The sequence below is a fragment of the Pelodiscus sinensis genome, chromosome 1 (genome assembly GCF_052426305.1).
Source record: "Pelodiscus sinensis isolate ZL-2025 chromosome 1, ASM5242630v1, whole genome shotgun sequence".
Classification (NCBI taxonomy): domain Eukaryota; kingdom Metazoa; phylum Chordata; order Testudines; family Trionychidae; genus Pelodiscus; species Pelodiscus sinensis.
In genome coordinates this window covers 343704681-343719698 of record NC_143052.1, presented here as the reverse complement: position 1 = coordinate 343719698, position 15018 = coordinate 343704681, and the positions used below count along the sequence as shown (strand labels likewise).

The following is a 15018-nucleotide window of genomic DNA, read 5'->3' as shown; positions in this document are numbered from 1 at the left end:
AAGAACTTTTCTGTATGCACCCTCTCCACCCAACTCCTGCTTTTAGAGACCTCTATCCTGTCCCCCCTCCGTCTCCTCTTTTCTAAGCTGAAAAGTCCCAGTCTCTTTAGCCTCTCTTCATATGGGACCTGTTCCCAACCCCTGATCATTTTAGTTGCCCTCCCCTCTCCCACCCTCTCTCTTCCCTTCTCCCACCTCCTTTTCCCAGTCTCCCCCAGTTTTGTTCAATAAAGACAGATTCCATTTTTTAACACAATTGTCCTTTCTTTTGTACATCAAGAAAAGGGGCTAGGGAAGGGTAAGTGGAAGGAGGTGAGGAAGGAATGGGGCACGAGCCCCCGATGGGGTTGACTGGGCTGGCTCTGCGGGCTTTTGGGGTGGAACCTCTCCTGCAGCCCCCCGATTGCTCCCTCTCCCCAGATGGCAGCCTGAGGCAAGTGCAGCCGGTCTGATGGCCGAGTGCTGTGATGTGCCCAGTGTGGGCACTCCAGGCACTCCAAGCCAGGACTGCTTTGCAAGCAGGGCACCCCTGAGAACTGTCTGTCCGGGGTGGGGGTCGGGTCCCTTTAAGCGCAGCCCTCGGCTAGCCTGAGACAGCATCTCCACGCTCTAAGTCCTCCTCTGATGCCCTGCTGGCACTGCTTCCGGCCATTCTTAAGCCTGGTTCAGGGTCCACTTAATGTGGACATGCTAGTTCGAATTAGCAAAACGCTAATTCGAACTAGTTTTTTAGTCTAGATCCGTTAGTTCGAATTAGCTTAGTTCGAATTAACTAATTTGAACTAAGTTAGTTCGAATTAACGTTGTAGTGTAGACGTACCCACAGTGACTGGGTGGCAGAGCTGGGAAACAGAACTCAGATCTCCCGACTCTCAGACACCCTATCCCCTGTCCCATAAAGCTAGTCCTGGCAACAGCTGTTATTATTAAAGTACCAGCATGATGGTGAGAGCCGGATATGGCCATGCAGCTGCAGAGGGATGTGCATGAAAACTCTGCGGCCCTGGATGCCACTGCACAAAGGCTGCCTGTCACACTTGCCCCTGGGACCACAGGCTCTTTTATCTCCTGCTCCCCCCATGCCAGACTCTGGCCTGTTTGATTGGCTGGAAGAAACAGCTGACCAGCTCATAAGCCCAGCAGCAGCTGCTCAAAGCGATAGAACCAATCAGTGCCTGCCATGGACCTAGCCTTGCCCTCATTCAGCTCACCTGGTTTGACCCTTGGTGCCAATTCCTGGCTGCTGACTCCGGCTCCAACCCCTAGGCCTGCCTGCCCATGTCCTGGTCACTAACATAATGCAAAGGGAACAGGAAGGCTGGGAAGCAGCAGGTTACTTTCTTCCCCCATCCCCTTGCACCAGCCTCCAAAGGCTGGGGATGGGATGGAGTGGGTAGCTCAACCCAGTGCACATGGACCAGTCCCTGAGGCCTGCCAGAGATACAATCCCTGGGGCTCACACCGAGGCAGTACAGCTCCACCCTGGAGCCCTCCTCAAGAAAGCAGCACACACGTGTGATGGGCTGAATCACAGAAATCCCTTTGAGGTTGTCCCCTGATGTGCTGATCATGCCTTCCTGCCTTCTGGGGCTCCTCACCACCCTGTCCTTTTGGGCCAGGCCCACTGGTCTCCCCCAGCCGAGGCACAGAGTTGGGGTTACTGCCCCGCTCAGAGCAACACAGGCACCGAATCAGTTCAGCTCTGAGAAGGCTCAGATATAAGGGCTCAGCACCCAGGCAACCAAGCCCTAAAAGGGTCCAAAGTCCCAGATAAATCTGTCTTACTCTGTGTAAAAGTTTTACACGGAGAAAGCACACAATGTCAGCCAGGTATCAATGAGAGAGAGATATGCACAGTGGTTGCTCTTCCCCAGTTAGCAATTATTTACACTAGGCTTGAGACAAAAAGTATTTTATTTAAGTATAAAAAAGATAGGATTTAAGGGACTGCAAATTAAAACAGTCAGATCAAAGTAAGTTACTAAATTAAAAAGAACAAAAAATGCTTAGCTAGATCTAATCCACTAAGAAACTTGTCACATGCAAAATCTTACCCTAAGCAGTTGTTCTTATCAGCTTCAAATCAGATTACATCTTTACTCTGTCCCCGGGTCTACAGCTTCTCCAAACTTCTTTTTATTCTTTTATAGTGTGCCAAGCAGTGTCAAAAGCCAACTGAAGACAAAGGACTGAAGTCTTTCCATTGCTTAAATAGGCCTTTCCCCAGTGCGGGAACCCTTTGTTTGCTTCCTACATAAGAACATAAGAACAGCCGTACTGGGTCAGACCAAGGGTCCATCTAGCCCAGTAGCCTGTCTGCCGACAGTGGCCAGCACCAGGTGCCCCAGAGAGGGTGGACCAAAGACAATGGTCAAGCGATTTGTCTCCTGCCATCCTTTTCCAGCCTCTAACAAACAGAGGCCAGGGACACCATTTCTATCCCCTGGCTAATAGCCTTTTATTGACCTAACCTCCATGAAATTATCTAGCTTCTCTTTAAACTTTGTTATAGTCCTAGCCTTCACAGCCTCCTCTGGCAATTAGTTCCACAGGATGACTACACGCTGTGTGAAGAAGAACTTTCTTTTATTAGTTTTAAACCTGCTACCCATTAATTTCATTTGGTGTCCTCTAGTTCTTCTATTATGGGAAATAATAAATAACTTTTCTTTGTCTGCCCTCTCCACACCACTCATGATTTTATATACCTCTATCATATCCCCCCTCAGTTTCCTCTTCCTCCCATCCCCATGAAGAAATCCCAGGTTCAAGCTGGATTCCAATACCAGGTGGCATGGTCACATGTCTTTCTAGGACTAACCACATTTTGGGCTTATAGAACAAACATGACCATTCGCAAGTCATTGGTTTGAGTACTGAGTCATTATGTTTCCAGAGCATCACTAGTGTGTCCTTATTAGCACATTTAGAACTATAAACAGAGCCATACTTCATAGTTTTAATGTCACTGTCACGGGCTGGGCCCCCCCTCAGACTTACAGCCCTGTCATCATTGGGGTTGCCTACCCGCACACCTTCCCTCCACCCGTGTTCCCTAAGGTCAGTTATGAGTTTACGTAAAGTTCGTGTCCCGACTAGGAGTCCATTGAGTCTGTTAGTGGTTGTTAGTGGTCTGAGGCGAGGGAGGAGGGGAACTCGGGCTCACCCTCTCTCCGGGTCCTGACCCAGGACCCTAAACTCAGCGGTGCACTGATGCTGCCTGGTTGGTGGGGGTCCCCCCGTAACTCACCAACCCTCAGGGTTTGGCTGAGGCGCCGCCGCTGCCTCCCACCCCTATCCTGGGTCACTTCCTCCACCTTGCTGGTCTCGTTCCTCCCTCGGCGAGTAGGGTCGCCTCCCACGCTACTGGTTGCCGCTCCAACCCCGCTGGGCTGGTCTCCCTCTGCCGGAGCAAGTCTCCCCCCTTCTCTGTCCTCTCCTGGTGTATTTTGAAGGGCCCGCCTAGCGTGGCCCCGTCCCTCACTCCCCGGCGCTGGCTAATGACGTCATCGATGAGGGGTCCCTCGCCGATGATGTCTAGACCCCCGGCCATTCCCATGCAGGCGGGGCATGTGAGCTGGGGCGCCGCACACGTGCGACCGCGTCCCCGGCTCCAGGCACCTTCTGCTGCCGCAGAGGGTCCCGCGGCGTCCCCACCGGTACCTCCTTTGCCCCTTGTGTGCCTGGGGGAGTGCGGGGTGCCGGGAGCACTTGGGCGGCAGGAACCGGCGCCCCGTCACAGTCACATACAAGAATGATACGTGCACAAAAATAGGACATATAGATTCATCAGGTAGTAACTTTAAAATGGATATGTTACATGAATGGTTTTGCATTAACCATCTTTGAGTTATTCACATTTATATCCATAAGCCAATGATCATAAAGCATGGGGGAGGGGAGTCCCATAAGAACATGTCTTTGACCTACTTTGCATGGAAGATAGAGAGGGGCAGAGGTCGCAGGAAGGAAGAGATGGGAAGAGCCACCACAACTCAGTCACCATGTGCCATTGCTAGCTACAGTTGCAAAAACTCCGTTAATAGTTCTCATAATGAACCAGTTTACTTTTGGAAATGTGGAGTTCTTTTATGGTGTTATGCAGCATGCAGTAGTAGCTTGTAAGTGCATCTAACTGATAAAGATTTAAGTTCTTTGCAGAAGAAGCAAACTTGGAAAAGGAGCTGAGCGATGACTTGATGATGGGTGACCAAATACTGATGGAATTCTAGGTGTATTATTTTGATTCTGTTCAAGAAGATTATTCAGGGTTCTCGGGGAAGAACAAGAAAATTCCAGATTCCAAATTGCACTATATGGATCAGAAATAAATAGCACAACAAAGAAGTTTGTTGTTGTTGTTGTTGTTTTAATCCAGGTATCTCTTGTATGTGCCTCTCTGATAACTGGAATCCCAGGGCTGCCAATTTATACAGATTTTTTTTTTTAATCTTGTGTTTTTCTCAAAGCACCAGCTCTTTGCATTGCCAGCTTTCATAGTGGCAGAGAAAAACGTGGAAACATGACCCAAGAGTGACCTTCTGTCTCAGAAACCAAAGGAAAAGAACCCAACATTCATTATTTCTTACACAAACAAAAAAATCCACTTATGATTTTTAAGCCAGCCTCATGATTCTGGGAGACGTGACTCATGATTTTTGAACAATTAGGACTGGCAACACTGCAAGAGCTGCATTTTCCCATCATTCCACACACCCCTTTTTACAACATGGCTCAAGGACATCCCTGTGTGATGCAAGGGTATGAGGTCACTGGGCTATTGTCATTGTAATAAACATCCTCTTATGCATTTATCACCTTGGAAGAAGAGGAAGTAACTTGCATTGTCCCGTTTTTCTCTTCTCTATCACAAGTCCATGGATTGGGAAGAGCTGTCAAGCAATGACAGTAGTGAATTATGGCCAGAGTTTGAGGCTGATAATGAGGTCATGCAGCTTGTTGGGAATATCACAGGTTGCAGGAGGGCCATTTGGATGCAGTTATCCATGGCCCTCAGGTATTTTCAGGACACTTCAAAGAAACACATCGACCTTGGGAAAAGTATCAGCGGAGTAGCCGTGTTAGTCTGAATCTGCAAAAGCAACGAAATGGGTCTTTGCCCACGAAAGCTTATACTCCAATAAATCTGTTAGTCTAGAAGGTGCCACAGGACTCCTCGTCACCCTTGGGAAATGCATCAATGTTGCTCTTACTTGTTTTAGCCTCACTGCTTTTGCTGTGATCATAGCAGGCTTTGTCCTCAGAGTAGGATGGGGCCTCCTGGACAATACGTGGATGGGTGACCTTTCCATAAAACTCAGTTCTGGGTCTTACCCACAACATCACTAGTTCTCTTATAACGGGGTGAGTCAGGATGCAGCTCAGACATCCTTCCCAATATTTTGTGATACACTCAGGGCTTATCTACACAAGGAAGCTATTGCAAAATAAATACAGATGGGAATGTAATGTGCAACAGCTATTCTACCAGAGCTTCCCCTGGGGGAAGGGGTGAGAATGTCTTTGTGTAGCCTAGCTTATTTCTTTTACAAAGTGGAGACCAGACTCTGTTCCCATCCATGCCACTGATCTGCTGTGTAACCTTGGGGAAGTCACTTCCCCTTCTGTGTCTCTGTTTCCCCATCTGCCTGTTATCTCTCATGTCTGTTTTGACTTGAAGAACTTTGGGGCAGAAATGGGTATGTACAGCACCTAGCACCATGAGGTTCCTATCGCAGCTGAGGTTTTTTGGTACTTCCATAATAGTTTTGTGTGAGACAATCAGTCACAGCAGCTTTTAAATGAAGAGAGCAATGCAACTTCAAAATGATGAATTTTGGAGTGGGTTGCACCAGATGAAGTCGCAAATGCTGTAAATGAAATGAAATATATATATCGATATCTATAGATAGATAGTTATAATTTTTTTAAAAGACAGTCTTTCTAAAAGTGCACCAAAAGAGTAAAAATAAATTTTTCAGCTACCAATTTAGGAGAAAGTTTGGATGGCTAAGTACAATTCAAGGTAGTTGCTAACTGTTAGCCATCCAATCTTTCTCCTAAATTGGTGGCTGAAAAATGTATTTTTACTCTTTTGGTGCGCTTTTAGAAAGATTGTCTTTTTAAAAAGTTTATATATATATAGTCTTTTTGGTCTTTTCCCTCCACACAGACTGTGGATTTCCCCCCCCCCCCCCCCCCGCACTCTGGGGATGCTGCCCTCCCCTTAGCTCTGGGGCTGATTCCCCCCTGCAGCTCTGAGCTTATGCCCTCCCCCCAAAAGATGCTGCCCTTCCCCCAGCTGTGGAGCTGCTGCCTCCCTGGCTCACCCTCCCCCCAACTCTGGGGCTGCTGCCCCCCTTGGTCTTGGGCTGCTGCTGGGGGCCAGGAGCTGTGCGGTGCAGCCTGGAGGCAGGTGGGCCACCTGTAGAAGCTGGCGGGGGGCAGCCTGCTGGAGGGACCAAGAGCTGGGGCTAGCGGGGGTGGCCTGCCACGTTGGTGGCCTGCCACGTTGGTGGCCTGGGGGGGTCGGGAGCCACGCAGCATGGCATGGAGGCAGGTTGACCATCTGCAGAAGCTGGCGGGGTTGGCCTGCCAGAGGTTTTGGGGTGGCCTGCTGGGGGGGCTGGGAGCCAGAGCGGGTGGGAGCAGTCTGCCACGTTGGCAGCCTGCTGCGCAGGCTGGGAGCCACACGAAGAGGCCTGACACGTTGGCCACAGCGGGAGCCAGGTGGCAGAGCATGCCTGTGGACACCTGCAGGAGCTGCTGCAGGAGCTGGCTGGGCTTGTGCACAGGAGGAGCGAGTTGAAAATCCCGTGACAGACACACAAGAACGGTGATGGCTTAATAGAAAGATTGTCTAATAATAAAGCCCTAGGCCTGAGTCCCTACTGATGCATGGAAAAGCTTGGAAGAGCTTTGACATCCATCTGTTGACATCCCTGTTCTACCATGAAATGGGACAGAAACCAAACACACGGGCTGCATCTAGACTGGCAAGTTTTTCCGCAAAAGCAGTTGCTTTTGTGGAAAAACTTGCCAGCTGTCTACACTGGCCGCTTGAATTTGCGCAAGAATACTGACGATCTCATGTAAGATTGTCAGTGTTCTTGCGCAAATACTATGCTGCTCCCACTCGGGAAAAAGCCCTCTTGTGCAAATGCTTTTGCGCAAGAGGGCCAGTGTAGACAGCTAAAAACTGTTTTGCGCAAAAAAGCCCCGATGGAGAAAATGGCGATCGGGGCTTTCTTGTGCAAAACCATGTGTAGATTGGCATGGACGCTTTTCTGCAAAAAGTGCATTTGCGCAAAAGCGTCCGTGCCAATCTAGATGCTCTTTTCCGCAAATGCTTTTAATGGAAAAACTTTTCCGTTAAAAGCATTTGCGGAAAATGATGCCAGTCTAGACGCAGCCATGGAGGAAAAGTAGCTTGGTGCCTCTATATAAAGGAAAAGGTGTTGTTGGGAACAGCACAAATTATATAAGTATAAAGTCATTTGGTGACACTGTGGGAGAGAGTCATTGATAAGAGACTGATAAATGAAGTAGATACCAAAGGTAATCAATATGGATTTGTGCCAGGAAGGTAGACAACTAGTGGAAAAATACAGAGAGAAACTGAAAAATACCAACATGGCATTCATTGATCTGGAAAAGACCTTTGACCCAGCTTTTCTAGAAGAGCCTGAGATGTGGTATTTGAGCTTGTATTTAACTGTGACATGCTACAGCCATGTCTACTCTAGAGAGCTTACAGCAGAATAGCTGTATCGATGCAGCTGAGAGATCTCCCATGTTGTCGCTTTAGTATGCCAATGGGAGAGAGCTCTCCTGCTGGCATAACAAAATCACCCCATCAAGTAGTGGGAGACGGGATGCTATCCTGCTGACACAGTGTTTTTTCACATTCCTGAGAGACATAGTTATACCAGCATAAGGGAACATCTACACTGCATGCTTATTTCGAAATAAGCTATTTCGGAATAGTTATTCTGAAATATCTTATTTCAAAATAGCACATCTACGCTGCAGGGAAGCCTCAAAATTTGTCTGAGGCAAGCTTCCCTAATGTGGACGTGCTATCTCGATTTAGAGCCCCAGGAGGCACTGGGGAGGAATAACTTAGAATGGCCCTGGTGAAGGGCTATTTCAAAATAGCAGCAATAAGTCTATCTTATTTCAAAATAGCTATTTCGGAATAGGCGCCATTCCTCATAGAATGAGGTTTACAGATTTTGGAATAAGCCGTTTGTTTGAAATTATTTTGATATAAAGGAATGGCTGTGTAGATGCTTGCATTATTATTTTGAAATAACGCTAGTTATCTCGAAATAACGGTGCAGGATACACGCACCCTAAATGGTCGTGTAGACGTAGTGAATGTAGTTTTCCCAGACCTGAAGTAGAGCTCTATGTGGCTTGAAAGTGTGTCTTTCTCATCAACAGATGTTGACCCCCAATAACAGATATCACCTCCCTCACCTCGTCGCTCTAATATCTTGGGTCCTATGTGGCTAAAACAATACAGTAAACCCCTGCAGAATGTGCATATTAAACTTTGTCTTCACTGTGTACTCCTGCTGTACTGCGGTAAGGTACGCAGCGTAGCCATTCTTTGTCACTGGGAAAGGGTTCTCTTGACGACAAAATAAAACCACCCCCAACAAGGTAGCTTTGTCACTGGGCGTGTATCTCCTGCTGATGAAGTGTGGTCCACACTGGTGCTTTTTGTCATTAAAATGTTTGTCATTCCAGAGTGTGGGTTCTTTTCACACCTCTGAGTGACAAAAGTTTTAACAACGAAAGCGTAGGGTAGACCTAGCCTTAAAGACAACCACAAAGTAACACCCATCAGTAAAAAAACAGAGAGTGCAGGCACAGATGGCTTGGTCTGTAAAACAGAGCCTTGACAACGGTGTGGGGAAGAGAGTCCAGCAGATGAAGATGGAAGGAAAAAGACAGATGCCCCAGAGGAAGTGGTGGGATGTCATAAAAGAAGACATGTTAGCATGGAGCATGCTAGAGAACAGGTTGCACTTTGGTGGGCCAGGACTTGAAGGGCATGTCTACACAACAGGGCTAAACTTGAAATAAGCTATGCACCTTGAGTGACGCCAATTGTGTAGCTTCAGTCAAAATAGCTTATTTTGACTTTTGGCGCTGTCTACACAGCAGTTATTTCCAAATAGAGCACTCTTCCCCTGACTTCCCTTACTCCTCGTGAAATAGGGTTGATAAAAGTTGGAGTAAGAAGCCCGTTATTTCAAATGTATTTTGAAATAACGGGTTTGCTGTGTAGACGTGCACTATGTTATTTCGGAATAACTGATGTTATTCCAAAGTAACGCCACTTTGTAGACATAGCCAAAGAGTGAACCTCATTTGATGGGATTAATGCCAGGAAGAAGCAGGATAGATTCCTGACCTCTGGGACTCTAAATATCAAGGCAAACCTGAATTTTCACAGATAGACTCGATCCTCAGCTGGTGTGAGAGTTTTTCAGGAAAGCTAATACAACAGAACTGTTGTTGTCCTTCCAGTGTGGTGCTGGAGGCTTTCCCTGTGGTGCAGCTGGCGTTCCCCCTTACCTACATGCAGAATACGTAGCTGCGTAGGGCACCCGAAAATTTGAGGCACTGATATTAATGTTCACCCACCTGCCTCTTCCTATTCCTGTTATATGGCTCTGATTCCTCTGGAGAGGCTCTAGCTTAAGTGACAGGCGAAAAAGCCTGCCGGAGCTTAGCAGAACATGAAATCTGTGAAAGAGCCATTCAAGTGGTAAAAAAAGCCATTTAACAGGGCCCTCTGCCAAAAGTGTAACCTGAGCAAGTAAATGACTCAGTCACTCTCTGAAACATAGTGAGGCTTATGAGCCCGCTACCGGCCTTTTGCTAACAGCTGAGCTGTTTAGCTCAGGTTGCGGGGTTTTATTTAGTTAAGATCCAGAGATGCTGAGCTTGATCTTTACTTCCAATGACTCATCCAGGGTCGTGCTGTTCCCAAAGCACATGTGAAACTGCGTTTAGTTCTTGCGCTTGGCCTACAGCCGATTGGGACACAGGAGACCTGGGTTATAGACCCAGAGACTTTAAGGCCAGAAGGGACCATCCTGATCATCTCACCTGGCTTCCTGCACATCCCAAGGCACAGAACCTCACCCACCCCCTCCTGTGATAGACTCCTGACCTCCGGGACTCTAAATATCCAAGCTAACCTGAACTTTCGAAGATAGACCCGATCCTTAGCTGGTATGAGAGTCTTCCAGGAAAGCTAATACAACAGAATTGTTATTGTCCTTCCAGTGTGGTGCTGGAGGCTTTCCCTGCGGTGCAGCTGGCGTTCCCCCTCTGTCCCTAAATTATGGCATGCCCCTGATTGCAGCTTTCTGGAGGCAAGTTAAAAGCTGCAACAGCATTTCCCTTTAAAGCAACATAACGTCCTTTCCCCTCAACCTACAGGGGTTATGGAAAGAGCCGACCGGGAATTTTCCATTGTAATGACTTCACTATGGTGACATTTCTTTTAAATAGGACTGTACCAGGGCTGTCCTTAGGGTTTATGCAGCCCTACGCAGTGCTATTGAACTGGTGTACGTATGCCCAATGGCAGCCTGGGAAAGGGATGATGATTTTTCAGAGGTGAGATTTTATAATTTTCAACAACACACTAATGAAATATTTTAACGCAAATTTTAAGCAGCTATCCTGGAGACTGGCACGCCACATTTAGAAAGGGGCAGTCCATACCTGGTGTTTGCAAATGCCTGTTAAATGGTTTTGTCACCACTTGAATGGCTCTTTCACAGGTTCTGCTAATAGCTCTGTCAGGCTACTGCTGCCTGATGCCAGCCCAGGCAAACCACTCATCTTCCCGGAAGGCAAGCCTGCTGGGGCCAGGGGTAGGGTGCTGGGAGTGGCGTTAACTTCACTAGCGCGTGGTTCACCTATTGCACCATCGGGAGCACTTGGGATGGCTGAAAGAGAGATGGTAAATCTTGCTCTGAAGGTGCGGCGTGTGGGAGTCGCTGCAGACCATGACGCCATTTGGAGGAACCTCAGGTGCTGAAGGTCGTCATCCAGTTCATAGGGGGCAATGCTCCGCAGCATAAAACCCACCCCGACTTGCCATCCTCACTGGCAACCTCATGCACTGGAGCCTTAATAAGCAATTAGGAGAGAGGCCAAGGACTGCCACAAGCAGGCTGAGATTTTCACATCGAATTTGTGAGTCTGGGTGACTCTATGCTTGGGGTGACCAACGTGAGGCCTTGAATGGACCTGATTTCCCAAGCTCAGGTGCTCATCATTTTCCAAAAATTAAGGAATCCTAAGTAAGGAGGTCCCCAAAATGAAGATGCACAACATCCCTGGGCAATCCTGAAAATAGTGGCTAGAGAATGTACTGCCTTCCTTCCTCTTAGATCAGGTCCTTTGATTTCCAGTCAAAGCAATGGGGTGGCAGGGCAGCATTGGGGCAGCCGGCAGCGGATGTTTGGCCACTACACTCGCTAGATTGAAGCTAGCTCAGGTATGTCTACCAAATTGCAGCCACAGCCTGTGATCGCTGTGTGGATATGTCCCATGCTGTTCCTGACCTTTGGAGGAGAAAGATTAATTCTCTAGGGCCAGCACCTGTACCTCACCTTCGATTCTCTTTGATTATCGAAAAAGAAGAGCATGTTCAGTGAGCAGTTCTACAGTTCTGAGAACATCTTGGGATCATCAGTATAAAACTATTAGCTGGATGGGCAGAAATAACCAAACCTTAGCCTCTGCCTGCCTCTAGATTTGAATATGATAAATGGGAACCAGCCCCTTTAAAATGTTATCAAAACTATTCATTACATTAGAGATTAGATAAAAGTCAATTTGTGGCTTTCAGGGTAAACATTTGCTCTTATTGGAAATTAATTGTTTTATCTCTCGCTAGCAGCATAGCAGGCTGCTTTTATAAATGCATTATCAGCTCCATAATGAGGCAATAAAGGCTTTTTCCTCTAGGTTTCCTATTCAAGCAGCCTTCTTGCAATTTGGTCACTGATTTCTTCTCCCAGATGGAATAGGTTATGCACAGTGCACAGCAAGTGTGTTAATACCAACTTCAAACTAATCAAATAAAAATCACGTCAGGCAAATCCCACAGAACAGCTAGAGTATATCAATGATCTTTAGTTATTGGGCAAAGTTTTTTTTTTTAAACAGACACTATCCCTTTACATTTCAAGGGCCCAGTAAGACAAAGCTGGGGGGAGGAACTATGGATGCTGCTGGCCACCTTGCACAAGTAAGGCGCCTGTGTTGGTGCTCGGCATGGGCTGGAATCCATGCAACTACAATCCATGCCCCTGCCCTGAGCTCCCCTATCCCTACTCCCTGCCCTGAGCCCCCCACATTCCATCCCACACTTACATTTCTTAGAGGTACTGTCACAACCTTCAGCCTCCTGCCCTGGGGCTAAGGTTGCTAGGTGTTCGGTGTTGGCTCGGACAGTCCGTTATTTGCAGCTTCTGTCTGGTAAAAAAAAAAACAAAACAGAAAATACCAGACATGTAAAATGTCCGGTATTTTCTGTTTTTCTTGGTTGTGACATTCTTCTCCTGCTGTGTCTGGGGGAGGGTGGGAATGTGAGGATTTAAAGGGGCCATGACTCTTTTTTTGGTGTATGGCTTTTTTTTTTGCTCAACCAATTTTTTCCCCGCCATGTTCGGTATTTTTTGTGAAAGTATCTAGCAACCCTACCTGGGGCAAAACAACAATACCTATAAGAAATTTAAGTAACTTTCACCCCTGGATCTGCCCTGAGACTGACATTCACTCTCACAATCCTCTGCAGACAAGGTGACAGGCATCAGAGCTGAGGGAAAGCTGGTGAGGCCCAGCTTAGCTAGCTCCTAAATACAGCTGAAATCTCTATTGCTGGGATAGGTGCAGGGGTGGCCTGAGGAGGGCTGCAGCAGCTGGCGCCTCAGGCGGAACGTGCGATCGGTGCCCCCGCCTGTACGGCTGTCAATGGCGTGATGTCATTGTGACGTAGTGTTGGTACCTTGAGGGTTGCTGGGCTTGGGCTGTGGGTGACCCCCACTAGTTACTGTCTGTACCACGGCCCAGTAGAGTAGCTGATGGGACAGGGAAGTAACCTGTTCGACCAGTTACCTCCCAGGGAGAGGAACAAAGGAAGGTGGAATGCCGCCCCTGGCTGGGGGGCAGGGCTGGAGGAGAGCGGTAGTTTCTGTCTGGGAAGCAGGGGAGAAGGAGCTAGGGAGGGGGCTGGGATTGTAGGGCCACCCCCCATCTCAAGGGAGGGCACTGAGGCCTCCTAGCCCCAGTTCCTGTAACCAGATTACATCTGTGCTGTGCTGTATCCTGGAGAAGCAATAAACTCCCTCTATTCTACTGCCTGGTGGAGTCTGTTCGTGCCACTACAGGGGTGCAGGAGATGGGGAAACCCCAATGCGCCGTCACACTCTGGCGCCCCCGCCTGTACAGCCGTCAATGGCGTGACATCATCATCAGGTGCCCCGGGTGCCCCGTTGACGGCTCAGCCTAGGCGACGGCTGAGTCGGCCTATACTCACGGGCCGCCCCTGCATAGGTGGAAGAGCCTCAGGAAAGGGCCAGAGCCAGGGCCAGGGCCAAGGCCAGGCAGAACTTTCCTAGGGGCCGGAAACAGGCCTGCATCTCAGGACACTGGAACTACACGACACACAGACACAAAGCCACGCGTGGGCTTTAGTGGGGTAGAAGAGCAATGGTCAAGGGACATTTGCCTGTTGGACTTTCACACCACAGTGTAGGGAATTGAGTTAATGGACTTTGTCAGCATGGGAGAGTGTTTTATTTATCATCATCCATGTAGCATGTTGCTGTATTTTCCCTAAGATGCTGCTGGGTGCCCATCCCTCTTGCCAGCTTTCCTTGTTTCGGTGCTTGTGAGTGGGTAAGGGTTGCCTGTTATGGACACTCTGGAAAGATGTGTCATGAGCCCAATATTCCGGAATCCTATTTTGTTAATTTTGAGAGGGACTCCTCGCTGTTTGAATCCAGTCCTTGTTGCCGCGAGAATCACTTGAGCAGAGAGTTACAGTGATACCATCTGAGAGCGATTCACCCCATGCTGAGTATGAATGCACCACTTAAGCCAGCCAAATAGGGCTTATGCAGGATCCCAGGGGAGCATCAGCCTTCCGCCGTACCTCTGCATAGCAACGAATAAGCACACACTGAACCTTTGGAATAACATCGCAGGGGCTTTCGGATTCAGGCCAGACCCGAACTCGGGCCACTGAAAACAGAGACTAACAATCAGTGTTTGTTACCCAATCCCCAGCACACAGACCTTGGAAAGCAAGTTTGAAAGCTCAGGCTTCATGACCACCCAGAAAGACAAACCAATCTGATTTGATTTCCAAAGAGCAGATGTCACCTGATATTTACTTGGCAAAAATTGCGGTTCCTTCGCTGCTGTTATGTTAGGGCCGTTTCTAGTAAGCGCATAGGAATGAGGCTCGCTCTCAATGAACAGATGGCAGACCACACGATGCGAAGCTGGGTTCATGTGGCTGTGGTTACTCACAAAAGGATTACGGGTTTTAATGCATTCAGAAAAGAAGACATCTGAAGCTAATTATCTACTGTATTGTGGAATAGTCACTGTGGCCCCAGTAGATATCTGGATCTGTTCTGGGTGCTGTACAGACATGCAGGTATACCTCGGTAGTTCGAATTAGAGATCCTAATTTGAACTACCTACTCCATGCCGCATGTAGCTGCGGGCACGGAGTTCGGACTAAGGGACATTTAAAAATGGCGGCGCCCGGGAAGATGGAAATGAAGCCTGGGATATTTAAATCCCGGGCTTCATTTGCAACTTTGAATGCCTACATTAGCCTCCCTAGTTCGAACTAGGGGGCTAGTGTAGACATACCCATATAATAGTAAGCATCAGAGTTGCCTTACAAGAAGGTATAAACTGCATTGAAACACCCACCCCATAAACAGCTCAAGAGAACACCTTGAA

General features: G+C 48.1%; 1 protein-coding gene across 3 annotated transcripts in view; it reads right to left on the bottom strand.

Annotated features, from left to right (window-relative positions):
- The window catches only part of P2RY2 (purinergic receptor P2Y2), a 98916-nt gene that overhangs the window by 17822 nt on the left and 66076 nt on the right, over positions 1 to 15018 (bottom strand). For all 3 annotated transcript variants that reach the window (XM_089775787.1, XM_089775785.1, XM_089775786.1), the window contains one exon: positions 12412 to 12513. The gene's annotated coding sequence lies outside the window, so the exon portion shown is untranslated. The remainder of the gene's footprint in view (positions 1 to 12411; positions 12514 to 15018) is intronic.